Genomic DNA, 18,935 nt, shown 5'->3' on the forward strand with positions numbered 1-18,935 from the left:
AACATCAGACTAAAAGTCATTTGTTTGATAAAAGTATGAACACTTAACAGAGAGAAGTTAGTTAGAACTCAATCCATACTGAAGTGGTGGTGACCACCAGCTACTAGAACCATAAACACAGCTGATATAAATTGGTGTAGCTACATTGATTGAGGGTACGTCTACATTACGAAATTAGGTCGATTTTATAGAAGTCCATCTTTAGAAATCGATTTTATACAGTCAATTGTGTGTGTCCCCACTAAGCTCATTAAGTCGGCGGAGTGCGTTCTCAATACCGTGGCTAGCATCGACTCACAGAGCGGTGCACTGTGGGTAGCTATCCCACAGTTCCCGCAGTCTTCGCTGCCCATTGGAATTCTGGGTTAAGCTCCTAATGCCTGATGGGGCAAAAACATTGTTGCAGTGCTTTTGGGTACATGCTGTCCGTCTCCCCTCCCTCCCTCCATGAAAGCAACGGCTGACAATCGTTTCGCGCTTTTTTTCCTGGGTTACCCATGCAGATGCCATAGCACGGCAAGCATGGAGCCCACTCAGCTCAGTGCTGCTATTGTGAGCATTGTAAACACCTCACGCATTATCATGCAGTATGTGCAGAACCTGGCTAAGAGACACCAGCACAAGGACGATTGTGAGGAGGACATGGACACAGACCTTCCTGAAAGCATGGGCTGTGGCATTGGGACATCATGGTGGCAGTGGGGCTGGTTGATACAATTGAACACCGATTCTGGGCCCGGCAAACAAGCACAGACTGGTGGGACCGCATAGTGTTGCAGGTATGGGGTGATCAAGTTGCAGTGGGGGAGGTTTAGGTTGGATATTAGGAAAAATTTCTTCACTAGGAGGGTGGTGAAACGCTGGAATGGGTTACCTAGGGAGGTGGTAGAATCTCCTTCCTTAGAAGTTTTTAAGGTCAGGCTTGACAAAGCCCTGGCTGGGATGATTTAATTGGGGCTTGGTCCTGCTTTGAGCAGGGGGTTGGACTAGATGACCTCCTGAGGTCCCTTCCAACCCTGATATTCTATGATTCTATGATTCACAGTGGCTGCGAAACTTTCGCATGCGTAAGGCCACATTCCTTGAACTTTGTGAGTTGCTTTCCCGCGCGCTAAAGCACGGGAATACTAAGATGAGAGCTGCCCTGACAGTTGAGAAGCAAGTGGCAATAGCCCTGTGGAAGCTTGCACCGTCTGACTGCTAACGGTCAGTTGGGAATCAATTTGGAGTGGGCAAATCTACTGTGGGGACTGCTGTGATCCAAGTAGCCAATGCAATCACTGATGTTCTGTTATCCAGGGTAGTGACTCCGGGAAATGTGCAGGTCACACTGGATGACTTTGCTGCAATGTATGGCTTTGCTTCTGCCTAACTGTGGTGGGGCGATAGATGCAGTGGTGTAGCTAGGTGGAGCGAACAGGGGCAGCGGACATAAAAAAAGGTGCCACCCGCTTGTCCTCACTGGGTGGCACTCCGGCTTCTCGGTGGCACTGAAGGCCCCCGCCACTGAAATGCCGCCGAGGACCCGGAGTGAGTGAAGGCCCCCGCCGAGGCGGAGCGTGTGAAAACCTGTGCCACTGAAGTGCTGCCGAGGAGCTGGAGCGCGTGAAGGCCCCTGCCGCCGAAGACCCGGGGTGCCGCCGGGTGAGTAAAAATTAAAAAAGGCGCCTATAAATTAAAAAGGTGTCACTTGTGCTCAGAGTGGGAGCGACCGCTCCCCCACTTCCCCCCGGCTATGCTACTGGATAGATGGAACGCATATCTGTATATTGGCACCAGATCACCTTTCCAACCAGTACATAAACTGCAAGGGGTACTTCTCAATGGTGCTGCAAGCCCTGGTGGATCACAAGGGACGTTTCACTGACATCAGTGTGGGATGGCTGGGAAAGGTGCATGACGCTCACATCTTTAGAACTCCGGGCTGTTCGAGCATCTGGAAGAAGGGACTTACTTCCCAGACCAGAAAATTACCACTGGGGATGTTGAAATGCCAATAGTTATCCTTGGGGACCCAGCCTACCCCTTGCTCCCATGGCTCATGAAGCTGTACACAGGCAGCCTGGACAGTAGTAAGGATCAGTTCAACTATAGGCTGAGCAAGTGCAGAATGGTGGTAGAATGTGCATTTGGACGTTTAAAAGCTCGCTGTCGCTGTTTGCTGAGTAGGTTAGACCTCAGCGCAACCAACATTCCCACTGTTATTGCTGCTTGCTGTGTGCTCAATAATATCTGAGAGAGTAAGGGGGAGATATTTATGGCGGGGTGGGAGGTTGAGGCAAATCGCCTGGTGGCCGATTTTGAGCAGCCAGACACCAGGGTGATTAGAAGAGCACAGGTAGGCACGCTGCACACCAGAAAGGCTTTGAAAACCAGTTTCATGACTGGCCAGGCTATGGTGTGACAGTTGTGTGTGTTTCCGCTTGCTGCAAACCCACCCCCTTTCTTGACTTTAATTCCCTGTAAGCCAACCACCCTCCCCACTTCGATCACAGCTGGCAAAGGAAATAAAGTCACTATTGTTTTGAAACCATGCATTCTTTCTTTATAAATTAAAAAAAAGTGAGATAACTGACAAGGTAGCCCAGGTGGGGTGGGGTGGGGTGGGGGAGGAGGGAAGGACAAGGCCACATTGCTTATTATAGTCGTACTACAAATTAAAACTGTTTGAATGACATCCTTCTGTTGCTTGGGCCATCCTCTGGAGTGGAGTGGCTGGGTGCCCAGAGCCTCCACACCCGCGTTCTTGGGTGTCTGGGTGAGGAGGATATGGACCTTGGGAAGGAGGGCAGGTGGTTTTACAATGGATGCAGCAGGGCTCTGTGCTTTTGTTGGTTTTCCTGCACCTTCACCAGACATCTCATCATGTCCGTTTGCTCCCCCATTAGCCTCAGCATCGCCTCCTGCCTCTGCTCATCACGCTCACCTAATGCTTTCCTGGCCTCTGCCATGGAATGCCTCCATGCATTAAGCTGTGCCCTATCAGTTAGGAAGGACTGCATGAGCTCAGAAAACATGTCATTACGAGTGCATTTTTTTCACCTTCTAATCTGCGATAACCTCAGGGACGGAGATGATAAGGGGAGCATAGCAACATTTGCACCTGCGGGGGGATAAAAAGGGAGAGTAAAATTTAAGATGATACATTTCTGAGAACAAAAGGGAGACTCTTTCACAGTGAATCAAGCAATTCACAGCAGATGGCACATGTGCTTTAGGTACAAGGTCACATTTTCCTTTTATATTGAGCGCCTGCCGGTATGGTGACACATCACACCTGGCTGGGCAACAGAATTATGTTTCCAGGCAGCCATGGTAAGCCAAAGGGTACGTGGGGTTGGCTTCTTATGCCTTCATAACATGTAGGAATGGTTTCAAACTCCTTTCCCGTAGCAAGCAATGCCGTCTGGATTTCACATTAAAAGGATGGGCTGCAGTTTTCCGGTGGATGTGCAGCACATACCTCCTCCAACCCCACCGCCTGGCTATTCTCTGGGATGATCCCTTCACCCCTCCCCATGCCGTGTGGCTATTCTTCGGGATGATCCCTTTTAGCCAAGCGCAAACAGCCCAGCATGAACGGGGTCCTTTTACTGTTCCCTGACAAAAATTCCCCTATTTCAACCAGGTGACCGTGAAGGATATCTTTCTCCTGAGGCTAACACAGAAAGATATAGACCAAATGTTGCTTGAATGCGACCAAAACCCAGGACCATTCACGGCCATGCTTTGTGCTGCAATGTTTCCACACTACTTGCTACTGGCTTGGCGTAAAGTGTCATACCGTGGAGGACGAAATAAGGCAGCCCTCCCCAGAAACCTTCTGCAAAGGCTTTCAGAGAACCTTCAGGAAAGCTTCCTGGAGGATTCCCACTCCATCCCCAGACACGTTAACAGACTTTTCCAGTAGCTATATTGGCCGTGGATGCATCCCAACTCTTCAGGGCAAATCAGACATTAATCACTAATGCTTTTAAACCCTGTACTGTAGTTACGAATGTGCACTCACCAGAGGTGCCTTCTCTGGCTTCAGGGTCGGGGATCCCACCTTGGGAAGGTATTGGCTCAGGGTGATGAAAAGGTCCCGGCTGCTGGGGAGAATGGATTCATTGGATTCACTGCCTGCCTGCTGCTCCTCCTCCTCTTCCTCTTCCTCATCCACAAAATCCTCCTCCCTGTTGCATGAGACTCTCCCCTTGGAGGTGTCCATGGACAGTGGTCGGGTAATGGTAGGGTCCCTCTAGAATGCCATGCAGCTGATCATAGAAGTGGCACGTATGGGGCTCTGATCCTAAGTGACTGTTTGTCTCCTTTGTCTTTTGGTAGGCTTGCCTGAGCTCCTTAACTTTCACATAGCACTGCTGTGTGTCCCTGTAGTAGCCTCTCTCCACCGTGCCCTGTGCGATTTTGGCATATGTATTAGCATTTCGTCTTTTTGATCGGAGTTCGGCCTGCACAGATTCTTCTCCCCATACAGAAATCAGATCCAGTGTCTCCCTTTCGGTCCATGCTGGAGCTCATTTGCAATTCTGGGGGGACTGCATGGTCACCTGTGCTGCTGAGCTCGCTACGCTGACCAAACAGGAAATGAAATTCAAAATTTCCTGGGGCTTTTCCTATGTACCTGACTAGTACATCAGAGTTAAAAGTGCTGTCCAGAGTGGTCACATTGGAGCACTCTGGGATAGCTCCCGGAGGCCAATACCGTCGAACTGCATCTGTATCTACCTCAAATTCGACCCAGCAAGGTCGATTTTAGCGCTACTCCCCTTGCCAGGGAGGAGTGCAGAAGTTGATTTTAAGAGCCTATTAGGTCGACAGAATGGGGTTGGTTGTGTAGACACATTATTCGGCACAGAGTATGTGTAGAACACATGATTTATTGTTATCCTTTTTCAAACAGTCCTCCGACTAATTTTCAATCTGTGACATTGCCAATTTTAATTAATTTTTATATAATATTTTGTAAGGCATTGAATCACATGCTTTACTAGAGTCCAGATAGATCACATCTGTTAAATCCTTTTAATACGCTACAGTGCTGAGCCTGCTACTAATAGCAGACTGCTGTGCACATGATGAGTCCCACTGAAGTCAATGGGGCATTGCATAGGTGAAGCAGGCCTTGTGGGTGCTATTAGTTGCAGGTCTAGGGTTCTAGGGCTTACGGTTTTTTTTTTAAAAAGTCAGGTTTGGCTGGCACAAATTGTTCTTTAATGTATATTATTTATTTGTATTACTGCAGTGCCCTGAAGTCCGAGCTATGGACTAGGACCCTGTTGTGATAGGCACTGTACAAACACAGAACAGAGAGCCAGTCCCTACTTCAATGAGCTTACAAAGTAACCCATATTGTAACTCATCTTTACAAACCCGTATATACTCATGGCCTCCCATATGTTTACAAAAATGTCCTTTTTAAATGCTGGTTATGTTTTACCAGAGACTGATGGACTTATCAGATGTTTCGATGATTGCAAAGATTGGTCTAGCCTGCTGCACTTTCATCTCTCTTTCCTCCCTTCCCCCAGACTCTGGTGCCATATTTGCTTTTTTTCTACTGCTTTGATTCCTCCTTAGTTCTCCGTGGCTTCTTAAAAGTAAATGCAACTAGTTCACTAAGTCAACCTATGTCTCTTAAGATCATGTAATGCATATCATCCAAGCCTTATAATACATATAAATGCATTTTTTCCTACTATTCCCTCTTACTTGCTTTTTAGCAAAAACAATTAATCATAACCCTTCCTGAAAAAAAGAATAAGATCAGGAAAGTTGTACAGTAACTCCTCACTTCAAGTCGTCCTGGTTAACATTGTTTTGTTGTTACATTGCTGATCAATTAGGGAACATGCTCATTTAAAGTTCCACAATGCTCCCTTATAATGTTGTTTGGCAGCTGCCTGCTTTGTCCACTGCTTGCAGGAAGAGCAGCCCATTGCAGCTAGCTGGTGGGGGCTTGGAATCAGGGTGGACCAGCAGCCTGCCGTCAGCTCCCCGCTCCCCTAAGTTCCCTGTGCAGTAGCCACCCAGCAGGCTATCAATTGCTGGGCAGTTCAGCTGTCCCTCCTCCCACTGCCATGTGCTGCTCCTGCCCTCTGCCTTGGAGCTGCTCTCCAGAGCCTCCTGCTTGTTGCGGGGGGAGGGGAAGAGAGAGGGGCTAATGTCAGGGTGTCCCCCTCCCACCCTGCTCCTGCACCCTGCTTACCCCGTCTCCATAGAGCAGGGGGGACACACGACAGGGCTCAGGATGGAGGGAGCTTCCTGGCAGCAGCTGCTGGGGTCTCAGCTTGCTGATTAATTTAACAAGGTAGTGTATTTCAGAGTGGTGTCAGTGTACTTAAAGGGGAAATGCGCATCTCTCTCTCTCACACGCAGGGTGTGTGTCTCTGTCTGCCATGCTGTCTCCCCTCCCTCCGTTCCTGCTGCCTTGTAGCGTGTGAGGCTACAAAATGAGTTCACCCTTGAGGGCTCAGCCAATTGCTAGTTCATCATTTAGCAGTAAGGCATTCCCTGGGAAATATCCCACCCTCTAACTCCATCACCTCAACCAAGCTTCACAATCATTATTGCTGTGTACAGTATTAAATTGTTTAAAACTTATACTCTGTGTGTGTGTGTGTGTGTGTATAATCTTTTATCTGGCAAAAAAAAAAAATTCCTGGAACCTAACCCCTCCCCCTCATTTACATTAATTCTTATGGGGAAATTGGATTCGCTTAACATAGTTTTGCTTAAAGTCACATTTTTCAGGAACATAACTACAATGTTAAGTGAGGAGTTACTGTATTTGACAGAAAATGATAGAATACTTGTGAATTTACAGTTTCGTACAAGGGCTTCTATCAGCCAATCTTCCACTTAAATGATTAAAAACATAACTGTCTATGATATGGTGGGGTGGAGGCAGGCACAATCAAGTCTTTGCATTTTATTATGTTTAAGGCTGTAAGAAAAGTGTGGGCCGTGCGTTTTTGTGGAAAATGCAAAACAGAATGGCATTGTGACCCTGGGGGCCAGGTCTCAGTGCCACTCACTCACAGGGTCACAATGCCACTCAAATTTGGCCCCTCACCAAAACAGCAACTTTGACAAACTATGGCCACAACTTTTGAAACAAAAAATTACGACTTTCTTAACAGCCTTAGTTATGTTGTTTTCCCAATTCATGATCCAGCCCAAAGTGAGCTCTGACAGGCTCCCAGCACAGAGTATGACTACAGACTATTAGCTGTAGCCTATAGTGCAGGGACAGGCAACCTATGGCACGCGTGCCAAAGGCAGCACGCGAGCTGATATTCACTCTGCCCGGGGCCTGGCCACCACTCGTGGGGGGGGAGCTCTGCATTTTAATTTAATTTTAAATGAAGTTCCTTAAACATTTAAAAAACCTTATTTACTTTACATACAACAATAGTTGAGTTATCTATTACAGACTTATAGAAAGAGACCTTCTAAAAATGTTAAAATGTATTACTGGCACGCGAAACCCTTAAATTAGAGGGAAGAAATGAAGACTTGTCACACCACTTCTGAAAGGCTGCCGACCCCTGCTCTAGTGTATTGAAACTTCTTCTTTTTTTCCCCTTAGGACTGAAAAAAGACCAGTCAAAGTTAGCAGTGGGGTGGAATATAGAAAGGTTAGTTAAACTAACAGTAATAATTTCTGATAACCCACTACCATCGGACCAGCCAAAAGAAAAATTTTCTCAGCTTGTATATAAATCTCTGAAAACAGTATATTAACACACTTAGCATGATTTCTTTTACTAGCAATAGGAAAGCAAATTATCATCACATATCATGCATTTTGTGTCACAAACAGCAACCAACATTCATGACATCATCCGCCTCCATTTCTTTGAAAATTTAGAAGACAGAATGAGATCTTAGATTGCAACAAATGTGCATGATGGGAAATATAAGCAAATTACTAAGCAGTAGTCGCTCTCTATTCCCTTGTATTAAAATATTGTTTCAGTTGATAGACAACTGAGAGAGCTGTTTTTTAAGTGACTTAATAACAAAATTACTGGGTATCCGATGTTGCAGAAACAAAAATTTTTTTTTTGGAGTGGCTTTTTTTCCCCCACATTGCTCCTGGCTATAATTTTGAAAAATTCTTGTTTGAGACAATGCAGCAGATGGCAGTAATGTATAAAGAAAACGCGATCTGTTGCTTATCTCAGGATTACTGCAAGCATATAGACTTTATCACTCCTCACACAGAGCTGGTGAAGTCTCCATTTTATTGTCTAGATTTTGATCTGTTTCAGAGTATTGTCAGCAAGTGTCTTAAGCTGAGAAACAGAGAGATTTGAAGCCACATGCCTCTACCTAGCCCAAAAGAACATATTTTAGATGCTATCACAATTTCTTATTTTTAAAGAAATAGCTACTTATTGTTAAGACACACCTATTCAGAATAAGAATGTCATTTTGATTTAATTTTAGGCACTTCCTACAATACATGCTGCAGAGATAAGGGATTCAGTGAAACATTCCCAATTTCAGTTTTTTGATAGTTCAGTTGTATGATGGATTCATAGATACTATAGCAACAGTTATTAGAAACAGTTAAAAAAAAATGCCTGGCCCACTTTCTGTCATTATACCTTTTCATAGCAAACATATAACTAAGGCCTTATCTACACCAGAATTTGAGCCATTGTAGCTCCTCCAATGCAAACCTCTAGTGTACACATGATCTCTAGCTCTGCAGATCATACTGAACTACAGGTTCAGTTGTATCGGTGGCTGGAATCCCACTGGAGACAAAGCCAGAATTGTCAAATGCAAGGGTGCAAACATCATGAGTCAGGCCCTCCAAAATCATGGGATTTCAAAAAATAAAACAATGTGGGTTCTTTTTTAGTGCCTTCTGGTTTTTAAGCCTTTTGGGTCCATGTTTTAATTATTTTTCTTTGCAATAAAGAGGGCTAGAAACTGAGATTCTCCTGTGATCACATCTCAAAGTACTTTCTTGTATTATTCTGGCTAAGGAATGGAGAACTAGAAAAGTTGGGCCTCTCTTCAGTTTTACCTGAGACTCCAGTTGTAAGAATTTCTTTGGGCTGCTGTATTTGTCAAGAATACCATCAATGAGCCAGTATTTGATAAAGTTAATTAACTACACAGGACTGAAGACAATACTAGATCATTTCTATCTCTAACAGTAATTTCTTCAAGCATCTTTGAGCTATATTAAAAGAGATGGTAGCATTTTCCATCTACCCATCACCCACTCCAGAACTATCTAAATAGGCTAATATTCACTTATAAATGGGAAAGGGTAAAATTTATTTTTTAAATTACATTTACATTTTTCATAGAATCACTGTGCAAATCAGTCCCATTCCAAACGAACAAATCACTTGTCCTTGTGGTATAAATAATACAAAAGACTAGCCAACATCAGTGGTGGTTGGAATGTGCAAATGGACAGACACTAGTCTGTACCATAGCTAAGATTTCTCAATGAAGAGGCCGCAACTAGCAGACTAACAAGATGATTAGGTGAACTGTTAAGGGGAAGATCTTCGTTAAAGTGGAACTGAAGCTGTATGTATGAATCAGTAACTTAAAGTCAGATAATTTTGCAATATATATACCAATTTAGCAAGAATGTTGTAATGTTTGCCCCAGGGTGCAGCAGTTGCCATTAATACCTTGTAGATGAGCCAGAGCTTAACATATCTGCTTCAACACATCCCAGTGAAAACAACGCTTGAGTATTTTCTTCTGTCTGTTGAGCATTAGCTCAGAGTCAGCCTTTTCCTTTTAATAATGGAAAGGGTTGGTTTGTTTTAAATGACACCCATGTTTCACATATTGATTTCACTCACACAGAAAGAAAGAAAGAAAGAAAGAAAAGAAAGAAAGGAAACTCTTAAAATGAAATAGTTAGTCAAGGGCAGCAGTGGGAGGGAGATCAAGACATGATGGTAACCCACTACTAGCGGACCAACTATATTCCTGGCTGATTTAATCTCTATATATGACACTCATTTTGCTGATATTTTATGGTTAGGGGATACTTTGCAATGCTGCTCCCACTCATGAGAGAAAACTCAACTGTGGTTTCCAGCCATAATGTAATGGAAAAAAAGGGCACACTACTGACTCTAAAATTATATTAGTTGAAATGATATAAAGTACCTAGCATATTTTGAGCTTTATTTATCTACTAGTGCATTATGGGCAATGAATATTTAAAAATGAAAGCAAAACCAGCTAAAAGTTTCACAACAATGAAGACTTTGGACGGTAGCTGTTCGGTCGTTCTAAGGGTGAGGTTATGCCAGAGAGACTATTATATGAGCCATACCAATTCAGAGATGATAACAAAGATGAAATACTCCAGCTTAATTTTCTTTAAATATAAGTGAGTATATTATATTTTGAATATGAAACTACAAAAACGTTACTCCCCCACATTTTTGCCTAAGCCTTGAAGAACATAGAGGGTGATCTCTTACTGCATGCAGACTTCTAAAAAGCATAAAGCATAAGACGCAACAGCATGTGTTAAGAAAAGATCTTCATCCTTATTATTGTATATCATGGCTTTTTATTTTTAAGTTAGAGCTGTAACATTATTTTAATGTCTTTTTATGATCCATTGTCTACTTTTTTACAAATAATTTATTACACAATGTTTTCTAAAAAGCCAAACACATTAGAGAGAGGTTTAAACCAAAACCTAGGTTCCAAATATTCCCAACTTTTTAATATTTGAAATTCAGATCTGGATCTCTAGTTGGCAACTTAAGCCCATCTCTAAATATGGTAAAATAGAGATGGTCTGACCCTAGTAAGTTTCATGCTGAAGCCAGCTCTTTGGGTCAAGCTTTTGTGTGGGGAACAAGGCATAACTCAATTTCCCCCATCATTGCAGGTGAGACACTGCAGGAGGAGTGATTAAAAAGAAATTGTGAATCATGTAATGGAAGAAAATTCGGAAAGGAGACACATAGGAAAAGTAGTAAAAGGGTAAGATAACAGATGAAGGGAGGAGAGTGTAGAAGAGTCATGAGGGATACAAATGCAGAAAAGGAAGAAAAGGTAACAGCTTTATTAATGGTGACCCTAGCTTTGGTACTGTGTATTTCTAATTACACAACTTTCAAATAGATTTATAAAATCATTTTTGATAGGGAATGGGGAAAAGTTACCAAAAATGTATCTTTGGGATGTTCACTGGATTACAATGCAGTAAAGTCATTAGTTTGCTTTGTGGAGTCAAAGAGTATAGATACAATATTGATACATCATACATTAACTATAGTTACGCTATGCTAGTATACTAATGTAATATACAGCGCCTACTTGAAATGATAGTACACTATATAAGTCCATTAATTAGCATTGAAAGTCAAGACTGAGCTTCAGTAGATCAGGATGGAACCTTAATACTTCTCAGGACGGAGAACACATTCATTTAAAAGCTTGGGCTCTTTTACTTTTAACAGTTGAGTTTCTATATAGATATTAATTGCAGCTCCGTAATTAATTTCCATGAAATCAACAGGAACTAGGGGTACACAGGATTTGGGATTTTCTATGTAGAGGCCACCAGAGACTTGGGTGAGCATGGGCTCTTTTAGTCTTCTGTTCCCCTGAACTTATGCCAGGTGTACTCTCTTAACCCCCTTAAGACAATGACTCTGGTTTTCCTCAGGCTAAAATAGGGTTGGCAAGGCTTTCCCTTACTTGGGGATTTTGGATGGCCTTTATACAATTCCTTCCTCCATAGCAACTACATATTTTTGTACTAGATTGTGGTGTCCAAGAGGGCAAACAATCTCCTATACAAATTACAATGGTACTCCACCCACCACCACCAGGAGAAAGAAAATGCTGCAAGCTACACCCCAAATTTCTCTCCATTCAAACTCAGTAAAGCATCTCTGTTCACCTCTGTAGCTACCCCGTCACCAGCTAGCAATGCAATCTGTGATCTGACAATGAAGCTGGAGTCTTTCTGCCTCAGACACCATCACTAGTAATAAAGATTCTGCAATTAGAATTTAGCTGACAATTCTGTTGATGATTCACAAGCCTGAATAGAAATTAACTGAGCTGGTTCTGCAGTGCCAACAGGACTAAGAATTTGTTTTAGTCAGCAAAGCAAGTGGGTGAGAATCAGAGATAGAGCAGATGTGTTGTGTAGGACGGTAACATTTTTATAAGCACACGTAAAATAGTATCTGTTTGTAATATAAAAATGTCATTAATAATACAAGTATTTTCAGTTTAGGTGTTTTGTGATTTTATGATTTTTCAAAACAAAATCCCTTGTCTTCAAATCAGTGCATTTACCTAACATTTTTGCTTGTTTTATGGGAATTCAGAATATAAAATAACATTGACATAATTTTAACCCAATATTTTGACCCCAGCAATGTTTTATGTTTATTTGTCCTTGTTGTATTATTCCTATTTCATAACTTTCATTGACTTCCTGCACTCATTTAAAACACTACATAATCCAGAGGGAATACCCTGTAAAACACCACTCTACCTTCCTGTAGACAACAATAGCAGGAAAACCCGATGAGGCCCAACCAACTAATATGAAATGAGTGATTTTTCTGAAGTTTAATTATTCTGATTTTGATCAGAAGAAATAACTGAAATTAGATATTTGCTGCCTGCAATAAGAAAAATTGAGCAATCGAGAAGTGAAGCCTGTGCACATTTGGTTTTTTACTTTGGTCTTTGTAGGACAGACGTATGGTATTGCTTTAAAGTAATATAAAAAAATCATAATAGGATAATAATAATACTTCTCACTTATATAGAGTGGCATCATACAAGGGTCTCCAAGTGCTTAAAAAAGGTATATAAGTATCATTAGCCTCAATAAATGGAGAAACCGAGGCATAAGAGGGGTGAGGTGAGTTGGTTCCACTACCACACAGGAAAGTGAAGACCAACACCCAGGTCTCCTGCGTCACAGTCACTTGCCCTATTGTGTCATCAAGCATTAAAAGTATTAAGGAAGGGCTGGAATTGAATGGTGGACCTCTGACTTCCATGAATTGGTCTAAATGCAGCTTGGCAGTGACTGAAAGTTGTTACCTATTTTATGGTTGATCGCTGATGTATGAAAAATGACTCGATGGTCTCCATTAAACTCATAATAGGCAGAGATCCACATCACAAAAGAAATAAAAAAGACCACACTGTGCACCTACCTTGGCCCTCTCAGCAAATGAAGTGAGGCCAAAGATTGAATAAGCGTAAAGATTACATTAGCTTCAAAGCCTGTAGAGAAGCCCCTCCATGACTGAGGCACAATGGTGAAGCCAGGACAGAGGCATCTACGCTGTATTTGTTCTGTGGATGGAAAACTTCACCCTTCAGCATCTTCCAGGTGCGCTACATGCACTTTAAAAAAACACAGACAAAAATCTGAGCTTTTCAACCGCAAACTACAGCAGTTCATTTCTTAATCTCTATTCACACAAGGTGAAATTCTCCTCAAATGGCTGCACAAGATCCTGTGCATCATTTAAGCCCTTAATTTGAGCTTTAATGGTCCCTAGGGCTTGTGGGTTCTTTGAGCTAGGGTGAATTTCACACTTAAAATATGCACAAGTCCTCTCCTATTTTCAATGGGCCATATTTACTGGCCATGCAAGCCAACACAAATCCATTTCTGTCAATAAAAGGATTACAGTATATTTGCCCTTATACTAAATTAGAAGTCAGGCTGATTATGTAGTTAAATATTCTTATGTTTAAGTAATTTTACATACAAGAGACCTGTTTCAGTGATTAAACAAATACATTATCATCTGCCTGACTTGTGAGTATAAGGATAAAAACATTTTAATTCTTGCAATATTTAAAATAAAAAATCAGTACCATACAGCTGTGAATGCAACATGTTGTGCTCTGCTGTGTTGTGATTTTGCCCGGTTCTAGTCACTTTCACAATACAGGCTGTGTTTACACTGGCAATTGTATGACAAAACTTTTGTCTTTCAGAGGTGTTAAAAAACAAAAAAACCCTGAAAGACAAAAGTTTTGCTGCGAAAGTGCCGGTGTGAACAGTGCGTTGTTGGCAGGAGAGCCAACAGACAGCGACTACACTGTATGACTTTTAGCAGCACGGCTGTAGTGACACAGCCCTGTCTCTAAAAGCTGTGTAGTGTAGACATACTTACAGAGTGGATGATTTCACATTCCAGGGGACATATGTGGGTTGGGGTCGGGTGGAGGGGGGTTACATTTTCATTAGTTTTATATAGGGAAGTAGGCTTTCTTAGCAAAGAAAGATTAAGGCCTGATTGAATGCATCAATCAATCCTGGCCCTGTGCTCCGAAGTGAGTGATAAAACTCCAGAGTCCACAAACACACACACACGTATATATTTTGTTCTATTCTTAAGTGCTATACTTAAGTGGTTTTCTGAATCAGAGTCCATAGCAGTTGTGGGCAACCTGCGGCCCACCATTGGTCAGTGTAAACAAATTGTCTCGCAGCCCGCCAGCGGATTACCTTGATGGCCCACAGGTTGCCCACCAATGGTCTATAGCATTAAGATATGATAGTGTGGGATTTTTTTATATAATTGGGCTTAAAATAAATAGGACTTGCATCCACACACAAATCTAGATTACAAAACTACTTGTTCTGTAGTATTTAGTACTAAACAATTTAGGGTCAGCGGAGAAGAGAAGATTTCAACCAGTTTAAATAACATCTGAATCTGGCCTTCAAAGCTTAAATACATAACTATCATATACCTGGATTGTGTGATAGCCACAATAAAAGTACGTGAAGATAACTGGAAGGGTTTGACTTAAGCCCACAAGAACTAGGGGAAATATATTCAGAAGAGCACCATAAATTTGTTTAATCCTAAAATTATATCTACCACCCTATACTTGTTCTAGACAGTATTTCAGCATAAATTGATAGACTTTCATGCAACTTTGTTTTACAATAGGATATACATATATTTTTAAAATCATCAGAAAAATTAATTGACACCAGCTGTAACCCCAACTCTTCCAAGCCATTATGATCTATTATGTATTTAATTACATTTTTAGAAGCGTATTAGAATATTTGGTAATAAAGTAATTGGTATTTATTCTTTGATGGCTGTTACAGACCACTGTGTAAGCACATAATTGTGAACTTGTTGAAGTACATTATTTACTTACTAGCCCAGAATAGTAGTTCCTAAGTATCTTCACGAAGATCCCTTGGCAAGTTTGAAAGGGTAATATTTTTTCTTGCATGACTGGAACAGCTCTGACTATGGATTAATGTATCTGTGGGTAGAACTTTTTTTTGAAAATCTGTTACATATAAAACAAAATCAGAGAGAAACAGCTGACAACTAAGGACAATGAGTCAAATAAAATAAGTACCTCAATAAACGATATTAGTAATTCTGAGCCTTTACTTGCAACCCTTACTCACTTGAGTATTCTGATTCAAATCAACTGGATTTCTCATTTGAGTAAGGATTGCTGAATCAGGCCTCTTGTAAGTATACCATTCCATACATAGGTGGTGACTCTGTGGGTGCTCCAGGGCTGGAGCACCAACAGAAAAAAAATTGAGGGTGCTCAGCACCCGCCAGCCACAGCTGTTCTGTGGCAGTCGACGATCAGCTGCTCGGCGGTTCGGGAAAGTCCTTGTGGGAGGGCAGAGAGCCGCGAGCCATGGGCAGATGGGGGCCTTGGGGAGGGGCTGGTGCAGGAGCAGAAAAAGGGCAGTGCGAGGACAGGACCTTGGGAAAGAGGTGGAGTGGGGGCAAGGCCTGAGGGTGGAGTGGGGGTAGAGTACCCCCCAGGGAAAAATAAAAGTCAGCACCTATAATTCCATATTGTCTGGTAAAAACATGCATTTCAAAATCAGTAGCGAACAGTTTAAGCTCGGATTGGTACCTTAATTTTTATTTATTTTTAATGAGAATTATATTCCCCCTCCTCCCTTGGTGACAAAACATGTGTGTATGAATGTGCGTGGGAATGGTGACTCTGGTAAGAAGTGACTAAGGAAAACAAGTGCAGTTGCTAAACCACAAATTATTTTTAAATAAACCTTCTGTATCTATTTATAATGTTATGTAACACTTATTTTCTTTGTTTAATTGGAAGATCTTCTTGGGAGCAGTTCAAACATCTAATGTGAATACAGCTAGATAAACCTTTATAGAGACACTTTATTTAGCCAATAAACCATAAGAGTGCTTGGATAAAATGAAATGTAATGGTCATATAGTATAAAAATCCCTACAAAGTATCAAGAAATGTGTTTTTATAGTGTCTCTGGTGTATTTGCTGTTTTTTAAACCTTACACCTCAGTTGATTTCTTTCATCCAAAAAACATTTTGAAAGCAACTAATCCATAATATTGTTTGGAAAAAATTATTGAAAAATGTAAAGAGTTATTGAATTAAGGAATATATAAATGATGTGCAAAATCCTGAGAGATGATGACTTCAAATACAGATGCAGAGGCACAGTGCCTCTCAAGATTTGTCTCAGTGTCTTTAACTTATCAATGTACTTTTTGGACCCCTATAATTCAAATTAAATTGCTCTTCTAAGATGAGTTTCAGAGTAGAGACCTTGTATGTCAAGTTTCAGCCCTGAGCAAATTTTATGGATGGGTTACACTTCATAAAGAGGACTGATGATAGAAATGCAGACTTTAGTCTCATGAAATCGGTGCCTTTTTAATGTGTTACAGAGTACAGGCAGATGAAACTATAGAGGTGTTGGCTCTAATTTATAACAAAATTCTCAGAGGTATTGAGGCATTCCCATTGATTTAATAGGAGTTGGGTGCCTACACAGCTTTGAAGATATGGACCAAAATGTCCAATTTTGTAATCACTATGCATGGGAAACTCCCATTGAATTCAATGCACCTAGAAAAACAAATGCAACATCTGTTTCACGAACCCAGATTCCTCCCTCTGAACTGATGAGTAGGAAGAAACCCAGAATGTACAGCTCTTCTAGGTGACTGTCACAACCTACATGTCATCACACCATACCTCTCAACTGTCTTTCATTTCAAGGGACATCACTCATTGGTCACAAAACCGGCTCCTTATCACATATTTGGTGTTCCTTCACTTTTATTCCTGAAAATTATTTATGTCAGAAGGAAAAATTGTGTAACTAAGGTTACAGAAAGAGTCACTTACACTTAGGGAAGGAATCATGCTATTTTCCCTGCATTGACTAAAGTTTTGCATTTTCCCCATTCTGGATCTTTGCCATATGTTGCATCTCGCACTTGGGCATTGGCAGGTTGAGAGGTAGGATCACAACTCAGTGCTATGTCTGAGTCCTGGTTTACACTTAAAATTTAGATTGACCTAGTTATGTTGCTCAGGAGTGTGAAAAATTCACACCCTTGAGAGCTGTAGTTAAGCTGACCTAACTCTTGGTGTAGATGCGGCTAGGTCAATGGAAGAACCTAGCAACTGCCTCTTGAAGAGGTGGATTACCTTCATCGATAGAAAAACCCTTTCCATCTACACTATAGTGTTACAGCGACATAGCTGCAGGCATGCCCTGACATTAAATGAACTCAAACTCACAAAAATACAGATTTAGTTCAAGAGACTACTGTGACACCCTGGCACCCCAATATTCACCACTGTCATGTAATTAGGATATGTTTTGTACAAAGTATGCCTTGTGAGGTATCATTCTAAAAGTCTTGATCTGCTAGACAGTAATATCTCGTTGGACTGTATGTGCTATCATCATATGCGAAGTTATAAAGTTTGACTATGTCTGTGTTGCTGAAACATGTTGTGTGGTTGAAAACACCCACAAGCAGCTTTTCAGGTACAACAGTAAAAAGGCCAAACAATGTTAATAGCTGATTGAGGAAATGCACACAAGCACAAGGATTACCCCAGGAACTGTGTACAATAGAAACCTCCCAGAGATAGCAGTACACAATGGGAACTATTTGACCTGGGTCAGAGCAAAAGAGCTTTCCAGCAAGTGGGAAGAAGACATAAAAGGGGGACAATGACAACATGATGGTACCTCACTCTCCCTACAAGAGCACACCTGGAAACACCTGAGGTGCAAGGACTGAACTGTGGGAAGTGAAGGTCCCAGGCTAGAGGGATTTTTAGCCTGTGTATGAAAACCTGGAAAAGCCAGCTTGTGTCTTAAGAATCTGCCAGCCTGTTTATCACTCAGGGTGAGAATTTGCTAATTCATATCCTACATATTTAGTGTGTTAAACTCAGTTTGCAATTTTGTTTATTTACTAAAGTAATCTGCTTTGATCTGTTTGCTATCACTTCTAATCACTTCAAATCTATCTTTTGTAGTTAATAAACTTGTTTTGTTTTGTCTAAAACCAGTGTGTGTGGAAATTATAACTTGGGGCAGAAAGCTGTTGCATATCTCTCTCCACACTGAGGTGAATTTCATGAGTTTACGCTATAGAGTTGTCTGTGAAGCGCAAGACAGTACAATTTTGGGTTTACACTCCAGAGGTGGGTGCGTGCCTTAGCAACTGGGAGGTGCCTTAGCTAAGCCCTTCCCATGCAGAACTGATCTCAGCATCTGTGTGTAAAGCTGCAGTTGGGTGTGTCCCTATCTGTGTGTATGCTGGTGAAAGAGCAAGCTTGGAGAGCCTGGCAATTTATCACAGCACCACAGTGTGAAAGGGAACCCAGGCTGGTAGGTCAGGCGGGCTCAGTGGTATCCCAGTTCCAAGTGGCACCCCAGGGGGAACCCATCACAACTACAACAGGGCCATTTTTAGTGGGTTCAGCTTCCTCAGTTGTTTTCACAGCCTGCTATGTAGTTCCTGTTTAAAGTTTTAAAGAAAAAATAGATATTTAAATTATGCTTGCTTTACACAGGCAAAAAAAAGAACAACTCTGAACAAAACAAAATCAATTAATTTCAGATGACAGCTTAC

The 18,935-nt window shown here is 41.7% G+C and overlaps 1 long non-coding RNA gene across 1 annotated transcript; it reads left to right on the top strand.

Annotated features, from left to right (window-relative positions):
* Positions 1-10,245: 10,245 nt before the first annotated feature.
* Positions 10,246-14,828, top strand: LOC140907258 (uncharacterized). Its single transcript, XR_012157426.2, has 2 exons — positions 10,246-10,384; positions 10,898-14,828. It is a non-coding gene; the product is annotated as an uncharacterized LOC140907258 (long non-coding RNA).
* The last annotated feature ends 4,107 nt before the right edge of the window (positions 14,829-18,935 follow it).

This window comes from Lepidochelys kempii, chromosome 2, assembly GCF_965140285.1.
Source record: "Lepidochelys kempii isolate rLepKem1 chromosome 2, rLepKem1.hap1, whole genome shotgun sequence".
NCBI lineage: Eukaryota > Metazoa > Chordata > Testudines > Cheloniidae > Lepidochelys > Lepidochelys kempii.